This window comes from Orycteropus afer, unplaced genomic scaffold, assembly GCF_000298275.1.
Source record: "Orycteropus afer afer isolate SDZICR_OR568_19922 unplaced genomic scaffold, OryAfe1.0 scaffold00084, whole genome shotgun sequence".
Classification (NCBI taxonomy): domain Eukaryota; kingdom Metazoa; phylum Chordata; class Mammalia; order Tubulidentata; family Orycteropodidae; genus Orycteropus; species Orycteropus afer.
In genome coordinates, this window is record NW_006921671.1 from 7720318 (window position 1) to 7730432 (window position 10115).

Sequence of the window (10115 nt, forward strand, 5' to 3'; positions counted from 1 at the left end):
AAGTAGATTGCCCAACCTTCCTTCCGAGGAGTGGCTGGTGGGTTTGTACCACCAGGCTTCTGGTTAGCATTCAATTGCCTTAGGCACTATGCTACTACAGCCCAAATCTACACAACTATTATCAGACCTCAAACTTGACTTTGATTCTTCTGAGTGCAGGCCTGTGGTCCAGTGAATTACTTAATATGACCCTTCTAGCCATAGTCTTTGTAACTCCCACCAAATAACTGGAATGGACTATGCAAATGAGTTGCTTGTGTCCCACCAAGGGGATTGGATCACTTGCTAAAATGTAAATAAGGTGCATGGTTTCCTTGTAGGGGTTGTTGCTGATGTTGCTAGGTGCCATTGAGTCAGCTCTGACTCATAGCGACCCTATGTACAACAGAACAAAATACTGCCTGGTCCTGCACCAGCCTCACAATCCTTGTTTATTGAGCCCATCATTGCAGCCACTGTGTCGATCCATCTCATTGAGGGTCTTCCTTTTTCGCTGACCCTTCACTTTACCAAGCACCATATCTTCTCCAGGGAATAGTTTCTTCTGACAACATGATCAAGTAGGTGAAACAAAGTCTGGCTATTCTCACTTCCAAGGATCATTCCAGCTGCCCTTATTCCAGGACAGATTTGTTCATTCTTCTGGCAGTCCATGGTAGTTTCAGTATTCTTCTCCAACACCACAATGCAAAAGCATCAACTCTTCTTTGTTCTCCCTTATTCATTCTCCAGCTTTCACAGGGATATGAGTTGATTGAAAATACCATGGCTTGGGTTAGGCTCACCTTAGTCTTCAGATAGACATCTTTGCTTCTTAACACTTTAAAGAGGGCTTTGCAGAAGATTTGCCTGGTGTAATATGACATCTGGTTTCCTGACTGCTGCTTCCATTCGTGTTGATTATGGATTCAAGTAATAGGAAATCTTTGACAGCTTCAATCTTTTCTCCATTTATTGTGGTGCTGCTTATTGGTCCAGTTCTGAGGATTTTCATTTTCTTTCTGTTGAGGTATAATTCATACTGCAGACTAAGTGCTTCAAGTCATCTTCACTTTCAGCAAGCAAGTTTGTGTCATCTGCATATCTCAGTTAGTTTGCGAGTCTTCCTCCAATCCTGATGCCACATTCTTCTTCATATAGTCTAGCTTCTCAGATTATTTGCTCAACATACAGACTGAATAAGTACGGTGAAAGGATACAACTGTGATGCAGAGCCTTCCTGACTTTAAACCAGACAATGCGCCCTTTTTCTGTTCTAACGACAGCCCCTTGGTCTATGTACAGGTTCCTCATGAGCACAATGAAGTGTTCCGGAATTCCCATTCTTCTCAATGTTATCCATAGTTTGTTATGATTCACACAGTCAAATGCTTTTGCATAGTCAATAAAACTTAAGTAAACATCTTTCTGGTATTCTTTGCTTTCAGCCAAGATCCATCTGACATCAGCAATGACATCACTTGTTCTATGTCCTTTTCTGAATTCATCTTGCATCTCTGGAAGTTCCCTGTCAGCATATGGCTGAAATTGTTTTTGAATTATCTTCATCAAAAATTTACTTGCTTGTGACATTCTGTTTGATCACCTTTCTTTAGATGGGTACAAATATGGATCTGTTCCAGTCAATTGGCCAGATAGATGTCTTCCAAATTTCTTGGCAGAAGCAATTAAGTGCCTCTAGCATGGCATCCATTTGTTGAAATATCTCAATGGGTATTTCATCAATTCCTAGAGCCTTGTTTTCCACCAGTTCCTTCAGTGCAGCTTCGACTTCCTCCAATACCATTGGGTCTTGATCATATGCCACCTCCTGAAATGGATGAACATTGACTAATTCTTTTTGGTCATCTTCTTTTGATGTTTCCTGTACCATTCAGTATTTTGCCCATAGAATCTTTCAATACTGTAACTCGAGGCTTGAATTTTTCCTTCAATTCTTTCAGTTTGAGAAATGTTGCGTATGTTCTTCCTTTTTGGTTTTCTAACTCCAGGTCTTTGCATATTTCATTATGATAATAAACTTTTTCTTCTCGAGCTGCTCTTTGAAATCTTCTGTTCAGCTCTTTTATCTTGTCATTTCTTCCATTTGCTTTAGCTACTCTCCATTCAAGAGCAAGTTACAGAGTCTCTTCTGACATTCATTGTGGTCTTTTCTTCCTTTCTTGTCTTTTCAATGATCTTTTGCTTTCTTCATATATGATGTTCTTGATGTCATCCCACAGTTCATCTGATTCTTGCACCCCACCACTCATCTGCCGGTTTGTTGTACTGTTGTAGATTGCATGTTGCTGTGAGGCTGGAGGCTATGCCACTGGTATTTCAAACACCAGCAGGGTCACCCATGGTGGACAGGTTTCAGCGGACCTTCCAAACTAAGACAGACTCAGAAGAAAGGGTCCATCCACTTCTCAAAGAATTGACCAGTGAAAACCTTATGAATAGCAGTGAAACACTGATATATTACTGGAAAATGGGGGGGGGGCATGCAAATAACGTATATAGAGTCTGAATGAGGGGATTGGTCAGTTTTGCTATCCTGCTAGGTTTAAAGGGAGACATGGAGAGAGAGAGAGAAGCTGTAAGGGGCCAGATGGTGCAGTGGGGCTTGCTGACCCACAAAGCTAAGAGTTGTAACACTTGCCCAAGAAGGCACCAACAGTGCCCAGTGGCAAAAGATGAGAAGAAGCTGTCCTGCTTAAGAACAGTATTGAGTTGTTCCTTTTACTTCTAAGCTTAATGCTGATCTTGAATTGAATCCTGCAACTTCTCTAAAAAACCTCATAATACTGAGTATGGTCTGTGAGTTCTATGTAGCCATTGCAATGAATTATCAAACACAGCAGAGAAGTAGAGAGTACCATGGGAGGGATGATTGGTGTCAGAACTGGTACAAAGGTTGGCAAGAAGAGGTAAGTCTGACTTCCACCTCATAGGAATCAGCGTTAGGTGGTTGATTCTGCTAATGATTCTTTCTGCCCCTTGTGAAATTAGAAAAAATCAGATGCCTCCAACATCATGACATTTTTATAATGCCATTCTCCCACAAACCATGATTGTTAGGATGGTGCATTTCATTCTGTTGTACATGGGGTTGGAGCTAACTTGATGGCATCTAACAACAACAACAACAACACAAACTAGCTGCTGTTGAGTTGACAAGCAACCCCAGGTGTGTCAGTACAACTGTGCTCCTTAGGGTTTCCAATGGTTGCTTTCTTGGAAATAGATCACCAGGCCTTTCTTTTGAGGTGCTCCTGGGTGATTCGAATCTCCAACCTTTCAGTTAGCAGCCAAGCATGCTAGCCATTCACACCACCCAGGAGCTCCATTCTACCACAGCTGCCCCTTAAATAACTAAGATGAGTCTAGACTAATTATCTTCCCAGACAGGCTTGAAGAGGCTTGGAGGTTGTTATGAATAAAGTTAGAACAGATGAGCAGGCCTGGGAATTGACAAATCCAAATGGCTTTATTCCCTTGAAAAAAACCACCATTTCCTCAAATAAGGTGAAGAATTTTGATTAATTTACACATGCTGCTTCACCCCTCCCATATTAAAATTTTTTAAAAAAAAGAAAGAAAAGAATGTTTTTCAATTCTGAGTACTGGCATATTTTAACTAAACTTAGATCCACATGAGTCTCTCCAGTGGAAGTTGTTCGTGCATATCTGAAGGTAGAATGTGGCCTTTTGGCTTTAGCCTATTAAAAACCAAACTCACTACCATCGAGTCGGATCCGACCCAGAGCAACACCTCCTTGGGTTTCCAACATAGTATCACTACGGAAATAGATTGCCCAACCTTCCTTCCGAGGAGTGGCTGGTGGGTTTGAACTGCCAGCCTTCTGGTTAGCACTCAAATGCCCTAGGCACTACACCACCAGAGCTCCTATTAAACACATAGAATTAGCTTAGATTCCACTCTTAGCTCCCAGCCAAGATAGGAATGACCCTAGCCACAACACCTGATGGACAAGGCTGCTGTAAGGCCCGATGGTCGCTGGCATTACGGAGGAGGGTAGGCAAACCCCAGTAAATAAAGACTTCACCTTCATTTCTCAAAAAGTCCAAAGGACTGAAAGTGTGTTCTTTATGGTGAAAAGCCAGACAGCAACAGGCTGCAGCATGACATACAGAATAAATGGCAAATGCCTCCCAGTTGGAAGGTGTTTGGATTTTACAAGTATCCTCTTGGAAGGTCATCTTGGGAAAATGATAGGGACACGTTGCCTTCTTATTCTTTGCCAGGATAAAAAGGAAGAAAACCTTGTCTAGATTTCACCAACCTATAAATTGGCAGATCTGCCCACACTGGCTCCTTGGAGTTTGGCTTTGGGGCAGAGTAATTTGTGCTTCCAAATCGGCTGGAAGTTCCTGGTATTCAGAAGGCTCCCTGTGAACAAAAACTAAAGAAACAAACTCGTTGGCCCTCAAGTTGACTCTGCCTCATGGTGAGGCCATGTGTTACACAGTAGAACTGCTCCCTGTGAAAAAAAAACTGAAGAAACAAACTTGTTGGCCCTCGAGTTGATTCTGACTCCTGGTGAGGTCCTGTGTTATACAGTAGAACTGTTCCAGAGGGTTTTCTAGGCTGCAGTCTTTACAGAAGCAGATTACCAAGCCTTTCTGCCGCTGTGCCACTGGATGGGGTTGAACAGCCAACCTTTCAGTTAGTGGTTGAGCACCACCCATGAACCTCTCCCTGTGAATGGGAGTTGAATAATCTGCATTAACAAAACTCAGGGTGGGCTCATCTCACCTAGATATTAAAACTCATTAATCTGTAACCAGACTACTCCCTTAATCAGCATTAAAAATAAAATGAAACAAAACAACAAAAACTCATGAGTATTTATTTTACAAAGATGTGACTCGGAATGAGAGAAGCTGAAAGAATGTCTTGTTAACAATACCCAAAGAGTTTTTCAATCAATAATTGCAAAGACTGGCTTTCAAGCATTCAGCCTATCTCCTTTGGAGAGTTCTTCAGTGAGATAAAACTGCTTCCCTGTATCCTTCCAGTGTTGGGAAGGTGATTTGAATTCACTTCGCCTTTAAGGAGGAAAGCTGGAAGCAGCAGGGTGCATTTGCAGAGAAGTGAACATCTCTCCAGCTCCCTTGTTTGTAGCCAGATTTTAATTTTAATCAGCAAGGAATGTTGAGAGAAAAACAACAACAAAAACAGTAAGGGAAAGCACTTTGGAACCAGATTTGATTTCAAACTATGTATGGCATTTCTGCTCCACCAGTGTTTTTTCATAATCTTTTGCCTGAAAGGCCAGGAAATATATATGCATATCATCAGAGCTCTGCCCAGAGTTGGAATCTTGTTTTGCTGGTAGAGAGAAAACCTGCTGGGCTGAGCTTCAGGGGCATTTTCCCCCAGTCTAAATAACTATTCTCTCTGACATGGCCAGAGTGCTGTCACTGCCAAACATTACACACTGTGATAACATTAGTTCCCAAGGCTCATGCCCTCTCTGACAATCAGGAATGCAGGTAACACCTCTCAGGCCAGCTCTGGCCTGGATGTGGGGTTAAGGAGGAGTTGACCCTCCTTTCCCCTTGGTTGCCTTTGGAATGTTTTCATTTGGGGTTTACCAGTGGGTGGTCCCTTGGGGCTTCCTGCTCCATTCCAACTATTTCAAAACTTTCTGAGAAGAGTGGTTCAACCAAATGTGCATACTGTCCTAACATATGTGGGAAGTTCCTTCATCACAACATTCCTTCATGTGCCTCCTTTTATTTTCTTTGAAGTCAGTTTGAATAAGACAGAATTTGTGAATCTTCAGTTTGTGAACATCAGTTCTACCAGTCTGGATACAGTAGATATTTTGAAGCTCTTTATGTTTAATGCTCAGTAGTCTTCAGGCTTTTTGGATGGCTGACCAGAATCAATCAAAAAATTTTTAAGCTCATGCTTTTAATATTTGTTATTTATAAATTATATACATGTCCTATTGAGTAAGTATGTTATGATAGTTAAAAATAGGAGAAAATTTAAAAAAATGAAACAAAAATGAAAAAATATTAAGCTCTTATTGATGGTATTAAAACCTCTTTTTGCTTTTATTATGTTATGTATGCTCATTTTGTATGTGATTGAACTGAATATGTTTCACTTGAAAATCTTGGTTTAACACTGATAAAATTCAGAAGTCAGCTTCTACCTTCATTTTGTTTTGATAACTTGGTTTTAATGACTAGTATGTCTAAAAACAGGAGCTCTGGTAGTGCCTAAGGCACTTGACTGCTAACCCGAAGGCTGGTGTTTCAAATCCACTGGCTACTCCTCAGAAGGAAGGTTGGGCAATCTAGTTCCATAGTGACACCACCTCAGAAACCCAAGGAGGGGTTCCTGTAAGTCGGGTCTGACTCAATGGCACATAACAACAACAACATGGCTAAAAACAATGCTACAAAGATAACTCAAGAAGTGTCTTGTTGGTTGTAAATACGAAATGTTATGTTATGTGCCGGAGTCAGCCCCGACTCATAGTGACCCCTCCTTGGGTTTCCGAGGCAGTATCACTACGGAAGTAGGATTGCCCAACCTTCCTTCTGAGGAGTGGCTGGTGGGTTTGAACCGCCAGCCTTCTGGTTAGCAGTCAAGTGCTTTAGCCACTATGCTACCAGAGATCCTAAATTTACCCACTGCCATTGAGTTGACTCCCATCAGGTTTCTGAGGTGGTAAATCTTTACAGAAGTAGATTGTCCCATCTTCCTTCTGCAGAGCGGCTGGTGGATTTGAACCTCCAACCTTCTGGCTAGCAGTCAAATGCCTTAGGCACTGCGCCACCAGAGCTCCTTACATAAATACGAAATAGTGACTCATTTTTATAGTCACATCCACTTCCTATGCAAAAACTCTATTGAGAGCTTACTGGTAAATTCCCATTTTCTTCGATGTCAATCATCTTATAATCTAATCAAAAGTGCTTCTCATTTGACAAAACAAAGAATCATCATTGGCATCCAGTTGATTTTGACTCATGGCAACTGTCTTATTAGTTATCTGTTGTTAGGTGCCATTGAGTTAGTTCTGACTCAGAGTGACTCTATGTGTAACAAACGAAACACTGCCTGGGCCTGTGTCATTCTTAAAATCATTGCTATACTTGAGCCCTTCATAGCAGCCACTGTGTCAACCCATCTTGTTGGGGGTCTTCCCTTTTTTGCCGATCTTCTACTTTACCAAGCATGATATCTTTCTCTACTGGTCCTTTTTAATAATTTGACAAAAGTACAAGAGACTTAGGTCTGACCATTCTCATTTCTGAGGAGCACTCTGACTGCACTTCTTCCGAGTTCATTCTGGTAGTCCACGTTTTTTTCGATATTTTTCATCAACACCACAATTCAAATGTATCAGTTCTTCCATCTTCTTTATTCATTGTCCAGCTTTCACACGTATATGAGGTGACTGGAATACCATGGCTTGGGTCAGGTGCACCTCAGTCTTCAAAATTGACATCTTTGTTCCTTCACACTTTGAAGAAGTCTTTTGCAGATTTGCCCAGTGCAATAAGTCATTTGATTTCTTGACTTTTTCATGGGTGTTGATTATGAATCCAAGTAAAATGAAGTCCTTGGCAACTTCAATCTTTTGTCCATTTATCATATTGCTTATTGGTTCATTTGTGAGGATTTTGGTTTTCTTTATGTTAAGGTGTAATCTATACTGAAGGCTGTAGTCTTTGATCGTCATCAATAAGTGTTTTAAGTCTTCTTCACTTTCAGCAAGCAAGGTTATGTCATCCGCATATCTCAGGTTGTTAATGAATCTTTCTCCAATCCTGATGCTGTTGCATTCTTCTTCATATATTCCAGCTTCTGAGACTATTTGCTATAATAGAAATCCCACAAGTTGGTGGCTTTAACAAAGAGAAACTTATTTTCTCATAGTTTAAGAGGCAAGAAGTCCAAATTCAGGGTGCTGGCTCAAGAAGGCTTTTTCTCTCTGTTGGGTCTGAGAAAAGGTCGTTGTCTCTTCAGCTTCTATGTCCTGGTTCCTTGGAGATCACCAGGTGGCTTGGTATCTATCTTCTCCCATCTCTGCTTGCACATTCTGTTCCTTTTATATCTGTAAGAGACTGATTCAAGACACACCCAATGCTAATCCTGCCTCATTAACATAACAAAGACAATCCATTCCCCAATGAGATTATAACCATGGGCATAGAGTTTAGGGTTTACAACACATATATTCTGGGACACAATTCAAATTCTAACAGTGACTCCATGTTTTCCAGAGTAGAACTCCCCTGCAGGGTTTTCTTGGCTGTAATCTTTGCAAAAGCAGATCACCAGGCCTTTGTTCCCCAGCACTGCTGGGCAGACTCAAACAGCCACACTTTAGGTTAGTACAAACCTTTTGGGCCACGCAGGGAATATTCTGAAGACAAAGAGGAAAGCAAACCTACAGGTGTCTGTAAATCCACAACCTGGGATGTGGAGAACATTTGACCAAGGATTGGGAGGGAAAAAAAAAAAGTCAGAATGTTATTATTTGGGAAGTATACTATACACTGCTTGATTTATTTATTTATTTATTTATTTTTAAATGAGGTTTTGTTGTTCCACATTCCAATGTTGACAGAATAGGACCGACAAGGGAACTGCAACTCTGGAATCTGCTCTACGTCTCATTCTGGGAAAAGCAGAGCTACGAAAGGCTGCATCTCCCCAGGAAACAATCTCATCATTCAGAAGATAGAGGCAACAGTGAGGAAAACTTACTCTGGTGTGCAGTCTGAGCAGTGAAAAAAGGACCTGGTTGGTAATGTGGAAATGACAAAGTCTCAAGAGTGTGTTTGTGCCATCATGTCCCCTCAAGAACTCTTTAGGTTTTACTTTTGTTACTATTTTTGCAAACAAACACTGTTGTCAAGTAGGATCCTACTCATAGCAACACCTCCTTGGGTTTCCGAGGAGGTATCACTACAGAAGTAGATTATCCAATCTAATTTCCGAGGAACGTTTTGTGGGTTTGAATCACCAACCTTCTGGTTAGCAGTCAAATGCCTTAAGCACTATGCCACCAGAGCTCCTATGCAGTCCTTATATACTTGTATATTCCCCACGAGTATGTCCCTTGAGGACTGGACTATATGGTGCCATCTTTGTGTTTCCCAGTATCTGGTGCAGTATCTACGAGCCCTGGAGGTGCAGTGGTTAAGATGCGGGGCTGCTGACTGAAAGGGTGGAGGTTCAAATCCACCAGCTGCTCTGTGGGAGGCAGATGTGGCAGTCTGTCTCCATAAAGATTTACAGCTTTACAAATCCTGAGGCAGTTCTATCCTATCCTATAAGGTCACTATGAGTTGGAATCAACTTGATGGCAGTGGGTCTGGTTTGGCTGGTGCAGTATTTTTAAAATACACAAAGAAATAACCAAATATTTGCTGAACTAGGATAGGATGAACATAGTGGCTTACATAATTTTAGCATGATCTGACAACATAGTTAAAACATTTTTTTTTTTTTTTACTGTAAATTGTTTTCATTGTAAAAAACTGGAAAAACCCAACAAAATATGAGACACAAATTTTCCATAATCCTTCATCTTGAGTTAAGCATTCTGAAGTAGTTTCTTAATGTCTTTTTTACTTAAATGCTGCTTTAAAATTGTCATCATACTGTATGTATAGCTCTGGACCAAATGCTTTTCATTAACCTTATATCCTTAGCGTTTTTCTGGTCCCTAATGTCTTCTCACCACCCATCCATCAGTTGGTTTTCTGTGGTGGCTTGTGTGTTGCTGTGATGCTGGAAGCTATGTCACTGGTATTTGAAATACCAGAGAGTCACCAATGGTAGACAAGCTTCCTCACAGCTTCCAGACTAAGGATAGGAAGAAAATTTTCAATCTACTTCCATAAATTAGCCAAATAAATCCTTATGGATCACAACAGAACACTGCCTGACTTGCTTGCTTTGGACATATCACCAGGAGGGATCAATTGCTGGAAGAGGACTTTGTATTTGGTGAACGAAAGCGCCAGCCAGCAAGGATGAAAGAGACCCTCAGTAAGCTGGAATGGCATAGTAGCTGCAGTGATGGACTCAAACGTGCCGGCAATCACAAAGATGACACGACACCAGACAATGTTTC